This window comes from Bos grunniens, chromosome 1 (genome assembly GCF_055505025.1).
Source record: "Bos grunniens cultivar Pamir isolate PY7600 chromosome 1, Bosgru_T2T1.0, whole genome shotgun sequence".
NCBI classification, from domain to species: Eukaryota; Metazoa; Chordata; class Mammalia; order Artiodactyla; family Bovidae; genus Bos; species Bos grunniens.
Window position 1 is genome coordinate 7,444,254 of NC_141165.1, and position 13,298 is coordinate 7,457,551.

The 13,298-nt window shown below is 45.8% G+C and overlaps 1 protein-coding gene across 1 annotated transcript in view; it reads left to right on the forward strand.

Moving 5' to 3' along the window:
• Positions 1–1,663: 1,663 nt before the first annotated feature.
• Positions 1,664–13,298, forward strand: part of KCNJ6 (potassium inwardly rectifying channel subfamily J member 6) — a 325,736-nt gene continuing 314,101 nt past the window's right edge. The window contains exon 1 of the mRNA XM_086402868.1: positions 1,664–2,431. The gene's annotated coding sequence lies outside the window, so the exon portion shown is untranslated. The remainder of the gene's footprint in view (positions 2,432–13,298) is intronic.

Below are 13,298 nucleotides of genomic sequence, written 5' to 3' on the forward strand. Positions count from 1 at the left end.
CACCCTCTTGGAGATGGAGATTCTGCAGAAGGAAAGCTGCTTTACAAAAAAAAAGGCACAAGAACAGCCAGCTTCTGAAAGAGACGTTACAAAATAATCAACCAATGGTATTCACTGCTTTCCCAATTGGTCAACCCACCTACCCTGGAAAAAGGGTAACATAAAAGAGTGAATAGGATGAGATTTCCCTGGTGGTCTGGTGGTTAACAACCCACCTTGCAACCCAGGGCAGGTTCAATTCCTGGGATGTGAACTAAGATCCCACATGCTGGATGGCAACTAAGCCCCCTGCCAGGCAACTACTGAAACCAGCTGCTCTGGTCCCAGTGTGCCCCAACTACTGAGTCTGAGTGCCACAGCTCCTGAGTACCTGGCCCAAGACTAACGATCCCACATGGCACAACTAAGACCCAACCAGTCCATCCCAAAGGAAATCAGTCCTGAATGTTCATTGGAAGGACTGATGCTGAAGCTGAAGCTCCAATACTCTGGGCACCTGATGTGAAGAGCTGACTCATTTGAAAAGACCTTGATGCTGGGAAAGATTGAAGGCAGGAGGAGAAGGGGACGACAGAGGATGAGATGGCTGGATGGCATCACCGACTCGATGGACATGAGTTTGGGTGAGCTCCAGGAGGTGGTGATAGACAGGGTGGCCTGGCGTGCTGCGATTCATGGGGTCACAAAGAGTCGGACACGACTGAGCGACTGAACTGAACTGAACCAAGTTGCGTGGAAAGGCTTTGGGAATGTGGAAGTACTGTTTGTAAAGATCTGAGAAAAAAGAAGGGTTGCTGAGGGAAGCACTTCGAGGTGTTCCCTGGAATAACCATACACGTTAAGTGATGGTCACTCGGTCGTATCCGACTCTGCGACCCCATGGACTGTAGCCTACCAGGCTCCTCGGTCCGTGGGATTCTGCAAGCAAGAATACTGGAGCGGGTTGCCATTCCCTTCTTCAATAACCATACAAAGCAAGTTAAAACTCTAAAGGTGTGGGGAGGCGGTGGTGCAGGACCTGACAAAGTCAGCTTTGATGGCAACCCGGATTACGTATGAAAAAGCCCACAGTCGCCTTCTCTTCCTCTGGTGCCACAGAGCAGAGCCAGCATCTGGACGAGGCCAGGGGTGGGGCAGCGGCTGGTCTGGGCGGGGCACGCTTTGGGGGCGCTGCCCCTCGGCTGGCACGCAACCTCTCAATGCGCCCCCTCCCGGCCACGGGAAAGGTGCGCCCTCCTGCTTCCCCGTCCCCCTTTTCCCACCCCCGGGGGTGCCTCGCCATCCCAGCCCAGAGGGAACCAGGGACAAGAGACTATTTTCCCTGATGTCACAAAAGCATGAAAGAAGGGGCGCCCCCTCCCCACCAGAAGTCAAACCCTGATCCCTCTCCACCCCACCCCCCAGCCCCGAGCTTCGAGCTTCGGCTTCCCTGCTTTGCAGGCTTTATCTCCGAGAATAACTTAAGACAGCTTAGGAGGAACGGTGGGAACCGGAGGCAAACCCTAACCCTCCCGGACCTCGAGCGCCCCACTTTCCCAGTTTCGTGTTGGAGGGGTGGGGTTTGCCTTGGCAGTTTCCGCATTGGCTGGGATTTGGGAAGGACGGAGGTGGGGGGGGGGGGGGCATCGGAGAGATGCTTCCCTCTACCCCCGCTAATCCGGGCGATCTGGCGCTGCGCGGGTGATGAAAAGGGGCGGCGAGTGGGCTTTCCCGGGTCTCCCGCGCCGTCCCCCGCCCCCCGCCGCACCCCGGGCCCCCCGCCCCCCGCCTCTCCGGAAAAGCGCTGTGCGGCCGCTTTGCCTCCAGCGCGCGGCGCTGCGCTCGCTTTGATCGCTTCGTGCGCTGCCAGCCGGGCTCAGCCAGCCGCCTGGAACTGAGGACCATTCTTCGAATCTGCGGCTTTCATGACGTCTCCCTGCGTGGTCCAGCACTTTTCTCCTAGCCAGGGATTTTTTTTTTTTTTTCCCGCCACTCTCGCCTTTTCTCCCCTTCCCTCTCTCTCCACCCGGTCTCCGCCCCCCCCTCCCCCGCCCCTGCTCGATCGCACACCCCTCCGCCCTTCGGTTGGCACCCCAGGCGCCCAGCCCGGCTCTCCGCTCGCGGCCAGAGAGAGCCAGTTCCAAGACGGCCGGCCGCACCTGGCCGGAGAGGCTGGGCGGGCGGAGGGGTGGGGACCCGCGGGAACCTGGAAGCTAGACCCGGAGCTGGCTGCACCGCGAGGAGAATGGAGTCTCCTAACCGCCTCCCGGGGCCGATGTGAAATTTGACCATCTGAAAACCCCGGGTTTGTTTTGTGGGTTTTTTTTTTTTCCTTGTCTTTTTTTTTTTTTTTTTCTCCCCTCGCTCTCCACCGTGTAAGTGAATTATTAAAGCTTGCTCCGCTCCAGGAGAGAAGATCATGATTGAATGAAGCCACCCAGTCCGCAGCAAGGTAAGCGGTGCGCTGAGTTGCTAGAAGGCGAGAAGCTAGCAGCGACCTGGGCAAGAGGTTTCGTGCCCTCTGGTCCCCACTTCCCCCTCCCCAGCTTCCGCCGCTGCATGCATCTCCACTCTGATGAGAAACGGGGTATGCCCAAATCAAGGGACAGGCGAGAGAGAAGCAGGTTACATAACAGAAGGGAAATCTGTTTCATACGGTTCTCATTAGCGACTGAAAACTCTCAAGGGGGGCGGGGGGGTGCGGGGAGAGGAGGGGTCTGCATGCTCTGAGCTCGGAGAAACCCCGTCAGTGATTACAGACATCATTTCAACATCCGTTGGCAAAGATGAAATGCAGGGACGGACTGGCAGGGGTGGCTTGCTATGTAGTCATTCACAGTTGGGAGAAGCCCATCGTCTTTGTGGAAAGCTGTATCCTTGTTCTTTGCCTAGAGGAGAGGAGGAGAGAGAGGGAGAGACAGAAAGAGAAACATGAGAAGGAGGGAAAGAAAAAGTGAGGGGTGGGGAGAAACAGAGAAGGGGAAACAACTCCCAACTGTTCTCAATCAGTATAACCAGAGCTGTGATATAATGACTAGCAACAGTGATAGGAGGCTCTCCCCAGAAGTAAGCTGAATTGTTTTGTAATTATAAGAGGGAAAAAACCACCACCAACAACAAAAAACCTCTAAATGATAAAAATGAGATGTTTACTGCATTTAGGGGATTGGGTGAATCCGCTGGCTTGCTTCCTCCTGGGTATATGTTCATTTGCATCAAGACATTAAGCTTGAATGAGTTTTTAGCAGAAATAGCATTAGTATTCCCCAAACCCAATAAAACCTTTGAGTCAATCCACAGGTACATCTCTTGTACCAGGTTCAATATGGAGAGGCTCTTAGGGAGGAAACATAGCTTGACAAACACAGCCACAGTAATGGGGTGAGATTAGTGGAGAAACAAAATACCAGAATTTTCTGAAGAATCCTGCCTCCACTCCCAAAAGAGAAAGGGGGGTGGGGGTGGGGGATGAAACTCCAGTGTTCAGGAGTTGGAGATTTATCATTAGGTTAGCATGTCTACTGACTGCTTTTATCCAAAGTCTGCTGATCAAAAGGGGCCCCACAGAACTGAGTACAATGCCACGTTTCAGCCAGCACCATTCCCTACCTTTCTTCTGCTGGAAAATGGAGGAGAGGGATGCCCAGGAGCTGCTTAAAAAGAAGAAGGGGCTTGCTACAGTCAGGGCTGTGCTAACTAAGCTTCGCCCATTTTGCCTGGAGAAGGAAAAAAAGAGAGGAAGAGCTCAAGTCTCCATGGCGACCCAGGTGGGAGGGAGGAAAGCGGCTGCGGTTACAAATAAACGTTGGACAAAAGTTTCCCAGATCGGAGCAAAGAAATAAGGGAGCCAAGTGTCCTGCGGAGGGTCCCAGGGCATAGGCTTTGCCCAGCTCCCAGCCGGCAGCCTGCGAGGGGCTGTCTAGAACTAGCCGGGCCCCATCAAATCTCCCAAAGTTGATCCGGGGACGCTGAAACTGTTGGGCAGCGGGTTTCGCATTCAGCACCAAGGCCAGAGCCCAGGCGGCAGGCTTCCCACAACCCGACCCGCTTCCCCAGAGAACACTTTTCGTTCCTTTCGTCGTGGGAAGTCAATCCCTTTCCATTAAAGACCGATTCCCTTGCCCGTGCAGAATCTGGATATATGATTATCCACGGAATTGCGTGGGACAGAGAAGCTTGCTAATCATCCATTTCACGCATGGCAGTGCATCAGAATAGCTATTCAAAGAACATTGAAACAGCAGAGGATCGGAGCTGAGCTGAGAATGGGGGATATCCCACCCTCGGGGAAGGAAAGGGACACACACATACACACGCACGCACACACATGCGCGCAAGCCACAGATCAGTCCCTGATGAGAGTTGCCTAGTTTCAACCAAGTCCCTTTTGCTTCAAAAGCGTTCATTCATTCCTCACCCTCTCTCTCTCTAACTTTTGTCGGGCGTAGAGGGCAGAAATGGAGCACTGTGGCCAGGGAGATACCAGCTAACCAACTGCTGTCTAGGGGTCCTGAGAACCAGGAGGGTGGAGAAATAGTGTACTCTTAGCCCAGACCCGGTAGACTTCTCAGCAGAGCTGGTGAGCTCCAGGAAAGGGAATCCAGGTGCGTCTGTGAGATGAGATCCAGTGTCTAACTTCAAGTCAGCGTGTGAGCAGAGCAACTACAACTCTAAGGTTGCAGGCATAGCAAACAGAGGAGGAGTCACTTCTCTTAATAGAAACGAGGAAGAAACTGTGCCAGAGGGGACGATTATTGCCATTCCGTTTCCATTTCAGCATTCATACAGGGGAAACGGGTAAGTTCCTCTCGTCGTTCTGTGTTCACCGTAGGCAAGACTGGTCTCTGTCCTCCTCTCCTCAATTTTGGTACCAGCTCCTCACACAACCTTCCCCCAGACTGATTCTGATAAGGAAAATCAGTAGAGCAAGGTGGCAGTCCCATTTTGAACAGGAAGCTGTTAAAGGGGGGCATTCAGGTGTTACAAGGCACACTTTGAGTTGCAGAGCCCAGTCAAGGTTTGACAACTGGATGGAAATGCTAGTAAAGAATCCGCAATTCCCTTGGATGTCATTCTCTTTTGAGGATGCTCTTATCCGTGTGTGGTCTTGAGCTAGTTCTGGATTGTTGTTTAGGAAGGTAAGCAAGATGTATCCTGGTTTTCCTTGTTGGGCATTTCATTGCTTTCCAAAGATGAGCTGTGCAGAGCACTCATGACTTGGATAAAGCAGTGTGTTTATACTTTCCAGTCTTTTTTATTTTCTCGTGATTGCTAGTGAAAATGGAAGCAGTCTGTTCCAAATCTGGGCAAAGGGTGAGATATTACATTCCATTTACATTTCATTCCTGATGGATATTGACTAGTTTATCTATAGCTGAATGTATAGAAGCCCTGCTACCTAAAGTAGAAAGAAGTGATGTGTGGAGTATTATTGGGGCTGAAACAAGGCAGATTACTCTGTCTTTGCTTCATCTGATCTCACCAGCAGAAAGTGGATGTTACTTATGATGATAAAGTCAGATAAGAATATAAATTATTAGTAAAGTTGAATTTCTCTCATTAATTTTTCTTTTAAAAGGCAGAAACATAAATGAACTGGGTGAAATTGTTCAATCATCCTTAGTTCTGGTAGATTCCATGTTCATGTATTCAGTGTTTATTTACCAGACTGTGGTTTGCTTCCTTCTTGGATGGCTAATTGCTGAGCAAAATGTCATTATGTCCTGATGGCAGTCAGTGGCATATCCCAAATAATTGGCTTACCCATTTCAAGTAGGATTTGTTAAGAAGAGCAACTTAATTTTATTCCAGCACACTTGGAGCTGTTTTGTAATTTGTTTATATAATTTTGGTACCTCACCCGGGTATTTCCTGAACATCAGTGTAATATATTCACTTGTATGACCTAGATGTTTGTTTAATATGCGGGACGGGCATTGGCTCTTTCCTTTGAGTACATAGCATTGCTTCTATTCACTCTCATATTCTTCCCTATTCTCACAAACTACCCTTAGTTTACAGGATAAAAGAGAAAATAAAACATGAGAATAACTGTTTAATAAGCAATAAGAAATTCATTGGAAATTAAAAATTAGTAAAAATAAGAGGGGAGCGAGGGATAAATTAGGAGTTTGGAATTAAGAAATATTTATATTAATATAAAATAGATAAACAACAGAGACCTGCTGTATGGCACAGGGAACTACATCAGTATCTTGTAATAACCTACAATGGAAAAGAATCTGAAAAAAAGAGTATACATATATATTCATATGTATGTGTATATATAACATATACCAAACTGAATCACTTTCCTCTGCGCCTGGAATTAACACAACAGTGTATATCAAAATTATACTTCATTTTTTTCTTGAGAAAGTAAATACAGCCTTATGGAAGCTTAACCCCATTCACAGGTAGAAAATGTTACTTTCTTCAAGGGTTTAATAATGTTGATAAAATTAATTCTCTTGAAAACAAGATAAACCCTCTTTTTCAAAATGAGCAGGTAGGCAAGATAAAGCTTTTCTTTTTATCACTAACTATTCCTTAACCAAATGATACGTGAATAATATATTGGTTAATAAGGGAAATGGGCCAGAGAGAATCAGAACAAGGGGGAGGAAGGGAGCTCAGAGAGAAGGCAGTTATTTATTTATTTATTTATTTTAACCAGATTTAAAGTGATGGTACTTTTCAAAGCAAGGTTTTTTTTTTTTTTTTTTTTAAGTTCATTGCATCAGAACTTTAAGGTTGGTGGAACAGAGATGTTTAAGTTCAACAAATTTGGATTTGGCTTACTAAGATGGCATTCATTGTTTCTTTTATTTTCAATAATTGTCATTTAAGTACCAAGAAAGAATTGGTTCAACCAGATTTTTATAAAATTATTAAATTTGGTAGTATCAATCAAAGGGGAATTGGTAAAGTTGAAAAATTATCCAGACACTTCTGTTGAATTCAGATTATTTTCCCTTCATTATACTTAAGGTATTTAAGGAGGTAGAAAAATACCATAAAGTAATTTGGGATAAAATACATATTAAAATATATTTAAAATAACTTGTCCTAGAAATAATCAGAACCCTATAGAAAGAAGAGATCATGATAACTGCAGTTAGTGCCCGAATGGTATTCTGACTCTCTTCTGACAAAGGACTATAATACACCCATACTTGATAACATTTTACTGGCACTAATTAATAATACAACATTATTTCCTTCCAACAAAGAAGGACAATGTTATCTTAAAAAGAATATTCAGTATTCCCTAAACTACGGCTTTGATCTAACCATACCTGCTAATCAACTGTAGATACCCAATTATTTATTTATTACTGAATTGAATAGTTATTTAAACAAAACCCCAGAGGCTGACTTTTCTCATTGCACAGTGTTCACACAACCATTCAAATCTCTTTTGTCCAGACGCATTAAGACCATCAATCAGCTTTCCTACTTACAATGCATGAAGTTAACCCCAATTTCTAATGAAATGGCTGTTTAATTCATGTTTTTACAGATGAATCCAGGTCAGATTAATCCCGGGATTAATCCCGGGTTCCTCTTGACGCCTGCGCTTAGGACCAAGGACCATACAGAACTGGCAGCTCTTTCAGTGGATAGACTTTGGGTACTATTCACTGCCAAACTCCCCGTCACAGAGGTGTGGTTACCAATGTGAAAACCTTACAAAGTGAATCAGCAAATGAATCAATAAGATCCACATCCTTGCCAACAATTTTTTTTTCTTTTTTTTAGTGTGATTGGGAGGGGGACTGAAACTGAACGTGTTATGTGCATTGTGAGAAAGTCTGCAAGTTAAGTTTCAATCCTCATGCTTTGGCCCTTTGCTCTTTAAACTTACAGGCATTCTTACCCAGAATGAGAGCATAACTTTTTTTTTTTTAATGATGCTGTAAATTTACATCATATCATCCGACAGGAATGTGTGCACGTGTGACAGTGTGTCTGGGAGGTGTTGTTTGTTGGTGAAAAGCACAGACTCTGGTATCTAACTAACTGCATTTGCATCAAGTTCTAGATTTATCTGTCAGCTTTTACCAGGTTTGGTGCAGTGGCAACCATTCCAAGCTCCCAGTGACTTAACAAAACAAAGTTTATTTCTCCCCCAAATTATATGCCTTTGCTGGTCAGCTGTGACTCTGCCCCTCGGGTCTTCTTCATTCTGGAATCCCAGCTAAAGGACCCGTCTGATCTGGAACTTTCCATTCCATTTTCAGAGAGAAAGGAGAATGCCACTTTACGCAATGGCTCTTAAAAGTCCTGCCCAGATATGACACAAGTTATCCGCTCACAGTCCGTTGACCAAAAGCAAGCCACGTGCCATGCCAATGCCAATGGTCAATGACGTGGAGATGGAGATGTATATTTCTCCCATCCAGAGGTACTGCAAGTCACATAGCAACAGGTGGAGATGTAGGATCTTCTTAGAGAGAAGACGGTGATACCTGGTGACAGGGTATAATCCGTGGCACTAACTGAGTGACCCTGCTCTACTTCGAGCTCTTGGTTTGCCTATCTGTAAAGGGGACGTAATAATAATATCTACTTCAGAGATGTTACGAGGATGAATGTGACAGTGAAGTTCTTAGCACAATGTCTAGAACAAAGCAGTCACTATATCAGCAGTAGATGCTGTTGTTTATTTCTAACAATGTGTCATTAAATTTCATCCTCAATGAGGCTACGTGAACTCTATTAATTAGATAGCTGCTGCAACGGGAAAGTCCCTAAATCACAGCTGCTTAGCAAAATAGAAGATTATTTTTCATCCGTGTGAATCTAATGGCAGAGACCATACCAGCACCCAGGATGATGGATACTTATTTATCTTTAACACCTGGCTTCCACGATCCCCTGAGCATTTGATATGCAGTTGGCAGATAGGGAAAGGGGGGGATAGATGACTATGCACGAGATTTTCAGTGGTACAAGTCTGGAAGAATTCAGTCTTGCCCATATTGCATCACCACACCTACCTGCAAGGGTAGCTGGAAACGGCAATTTATCTCTATGCCCAGGAGGAAGGCAAACTGGTAGGGTGAGCACATTTGAGTCTTTGACATATATACCCAATATTAAGCATGCAGATTTGATTACTGTAATATAAATGTCTGATATCAAAGAAATACAGTTAGTATGGGTCAGGAATAGAGTGGAGCAGAGGAGATGATTTGTCCCAGTGATGAAAAGATCCCTGGCTGAAAATAGTGTTTTGTTGAGCCCCTGAATCTTTCTTCAGTGGTGTATTTTTTAATCAATTAATTTATGGTTACTTTACTATATTGTGGTGGTTTTTGCCATACATCGACATGACTTTAGTTGGGATCTTTTGACTTTAGGGGCTTCCCAGGTGGCACCAGTGGTTAAGAACCTGCCTGCCAAGGTGGAAAACATGAGACACTGGGTTCGATCCCTGGGTTGAGAAGATCCCTTGGAGAAGGGAATGGCTACCCACTCCAGTATACTTGCCTGGAGCATTCCATGGACAGAGGAGCCTGGCAGGCTATAGTCCATGGGGTTGCAAAGAGTTGGACACGACTGAGCCACTAACACTTTCACTTTTTCATACATTCAAAAAAGAGAAATGTCAGAAGGAGATGCGTGAGAAAGCAGCATGGTGGTGACCCATAATGCTTCCAGCTCTTTTGTATATTGTTCTGTTTCTCCAGCCAAGGTGCCAAAGCCCTGGTGCATTCAGGCAGGGCCAAGGTTGCCACTGAAACAGTAAACACCCACCGTTAATATGTGAAAACACCCTGTTCATCCTTCTATGGGGCAGTTATCCTGGATTGGGGAACTCATGAACACTGTAAATATCTTACCATTGCAAGGTGAATAACATCTCACAGTGGAACTTGTATTTAATGACTTGAGTATCCTTGAGAAGAGGCATTATTTCACTACCGCTGTTACCAAAAGTAGGGTCTGGCTGCTCACTGCTCAAAAGCCAATGAAGAGGTCAGGAAAGTGGAAAGGAAAGTTGGTCTTATTTTGGATGCCAGCAACTGGTAGGGGAGGCAGACTTCTGTCCAAAGGCTGACTCCCCCCTCACTGACAATCAGTGGGCAAGAGCATTTACAGACAGAGGGAAGGGGCTACATCCAGAAGTCATCTTGAAACTGACAGTCAGCTCTGACCATCATCTTGAAGTTGATCATCAGTGGTCTGACCAGCATTGTCTTGATGGTTTTAGGTACAGTTAATCTTCAGTTCCGGGGTCGGTGTTTTTCCTTTTTTTGAGGCCATTTTTATGGCAGCTTATATCACAGCTACAGTCTGGTCATCATGTAGCTAACTTCTCCACCTGGTGAGGGTTTCAGTATCTATAAGACAGCTCACAAGATGTGGCTCAGAATATTATCTGTAGCCCTTGAGAAGGAACTAAAGTTCCTCGACTGTGCCTAATGACTAAACTATAATTATTGGATCTCTTTTGAGTGTTTTCCTTTGTTTCTGTGTGTTCTCATTTCCCTGATTAAACTTACTTTTTTTTTGCCAAAGTTTGTTTTACCAGACCAAAAGGCAGGCTGAGGACTTGGAGTGGGGCGGGGCAATTATCATAGGGTCCTGCTGTTTCACCAGCTCCTGTCGTTTCAACCTAGAAGGGATATAACCTGACTCCATGGCTTACAGAGGGTGCAATTAGGATGATAGGTAAGTCTAAACCATGTAAAGTAAGATACAGATGAAGGAATTGTGGGTATTTCTCCTAGAGAATTCTTGACTGAGGAGCAGGAAGGTCATTTTCAGGTATCTTGATATTTGAAGATGAAGAGACTAGAGTTGCTCTGCTGGCCTCTACAGGTACAAGTAGGACTCGTGGTAGAAGTTACAAAGTGACATGTTTTCATTCAGTATAAGAAAGAATGTTCTGTAGTCAGAGCTAGGCAGGGCCTATATGATCTATTCTCTCCATTGGCACCGCTCTGAATTCCCCATCCCTGGAAGGCGCAAAGGAGGGAGGAGCTAAGAAGTGCAATCGTCGTGCTGCCTGTGTTTTAAAGTTTCTACCAGTGCAAAGAGCTTCCAGTTCCCATGAGGGCAGTGATGACCTACAGTTTTGGTCCACAGATCAGACTGGAGCTCCATGAGGTCCATAGAGTAGGCTATGATGGTCACTCTATGAGGCCAGCATTTTATGGGGAAACCATCCTTTCTCTAAGAGAGAAAGGAGTCTATTTCTCCAAAGTGACATTTCAGTCCACACACAGAATGTGTGGTCGGTGAGAACAGGCCTGGAATGTAGGGACCACGTGGTGAGGCTGTATCTATGGGCTTCATAACTCACGGAAAAGACTTATGCACCTGATTGATGTTGTCAGGGCCTCTCTATCTGCAATCAACAGGTAGGACGTGAAATACCTCTTTGGAGGTATCTCATGGCACTCTGGGGGCTTCCCAGGTGGCCCTAGTGGTAAAGAATCCACCTGCCAATTCAGGAGATGCAAGAGACATGGGTTCGATCCCTGGGTTGGGAAGATGCCCTGGAGGAGGAAATGGCAACCCACTCCTGTATGCTTGCCTGGAAAATTCCATGGACAGAGAAACCTGGTGGGCTACAGTCCATGGGGCCCCAAAGACTCAGACACGACTGAGCACACACACGCACACAGCACCCTGAACCTTCTTATTTGTGAAAAGCCCCAAGTTCTTTACAGTGTAGGGACCCCAGTGACATCAGCCAGAGTACGATTCAGATTTACAGACATTTCTTTTGTGTAAAACATGGTGTGAATAACATAAAATCCCTACTCTTAAGGAATCCAGTTTCAATAATAACAAAGAAGGAATGGACCCCTTCCTTTTAGGCTGTGTCTTGAAGACTCACCAGTGAATACCCTAAATATATAGTCACCCTCTTGGGGTGAGCAGGCCCCTCGCAGTGAGACACAGAAGGAGAGAGAATGCAGAGAAGCAAGTGAAGCGCATCTGTTACAGACACGCTGTCACAAAGGGATTCCTCCATTGAGGAGACTGCGTTAGGCGGCCCTCTTTCTCATCAGCAGCTAAGCCCCTCTCCTGGCTCCTTTCTGGCCCCAGGTGGATCTCTGTGGGCAGAAGGAAGCACCAGAGCTCGCAGAAGGCAGCTTAGGTCAGTGGTTCCCAAACTGTGTCCCAGAACTGGAAGCAATGGTATCACCAGCGTGACTGCTTGCAAATGCTAATTCTCAAGCCCACCCCAGACCTACTAAATCAGAAACGGGATGGAGCAAACCATCTGCCTATCTCCTCCAGAAGTCAAACACACACTGATGCTAAGAACGGCTGGCTTAGGTTCTTCTCAAACACTGCCCCTCTTGTAGGCTCCTTCCCATAGTGAAGACTTCCACGTGGGTGCTCACCTGAGAACTGTGCAAAGTCACAACCGGAGACGGAATGCCTGGCCTTACCTTCCTCTGCAGGGTCTCAGTGCCCAGGGGGAAGAGACAACAACAAAAGGCTTTTGTTCCAACAGATAAAATATGCAGCATCCACACTAAGTGGAGAAGATTATGGGCAGAAAGCAAGGGCTTCTCTACCGTTCTCTTTATATAAATAAACTGCTCAGCCTTTTGGAATTCCAGATTTAGTTCTTACATTAAATTAATAGTCTCATCTATTATCCTTTAAATAAAAGACGCTATCAAGAAATTAAAATGGTGTACTCTGGAGAAAAGCCACAGTACAAAAAAATTGAATAGCCGGCTTATCATGGCAAACCTTCGTGCAACCAAGGGGAAAATAATTATAGTTCTGTAACATTTGCTTTTGTTTAAAACATCTCTTGACCATCTGTGTATTTCCAGACATTGACCTTTAATAGCTGCCCCCTGGATTATCATGGTGCCCTGAACCAGTCAGTCAACAGATCTTTAAGACTATTTACTCTGTGTTGAAAAAAATTTGCACAATATTAGAGTTGCAAGTTAAGTTTTATTTGGGGCAAAATGAGGACTTCAGCCTGGAAGGCAGTGTTTCAGGAAGCTCTGAGAAGTTGCTCCAAGGAGGTGAGGGAAGGAACTAGGATGTATAGGAGTTTGACAGCAAAGGGCAAGTAGTTGGAACATTAAGAAATGATTGTTGATTAAAGAAAACCAGGTATCCCAAGTTAAGGAACTTGGAGCTTTTCTACATGTGGGAAGATGCAAGAGTCTGGACTCACTGAAATCATTTCTTTGATATGCACCTCACATACCTGGGGCCAGTATCCTGTGTTTTCACATCCTGAGTTTCCTCAGGGCTCACCCTAGGGAGTAGCCTCAGGCTGATGGCTACTAGATGGCAGGTACTTTTCAGCCTTGCGTTTGTTCAGG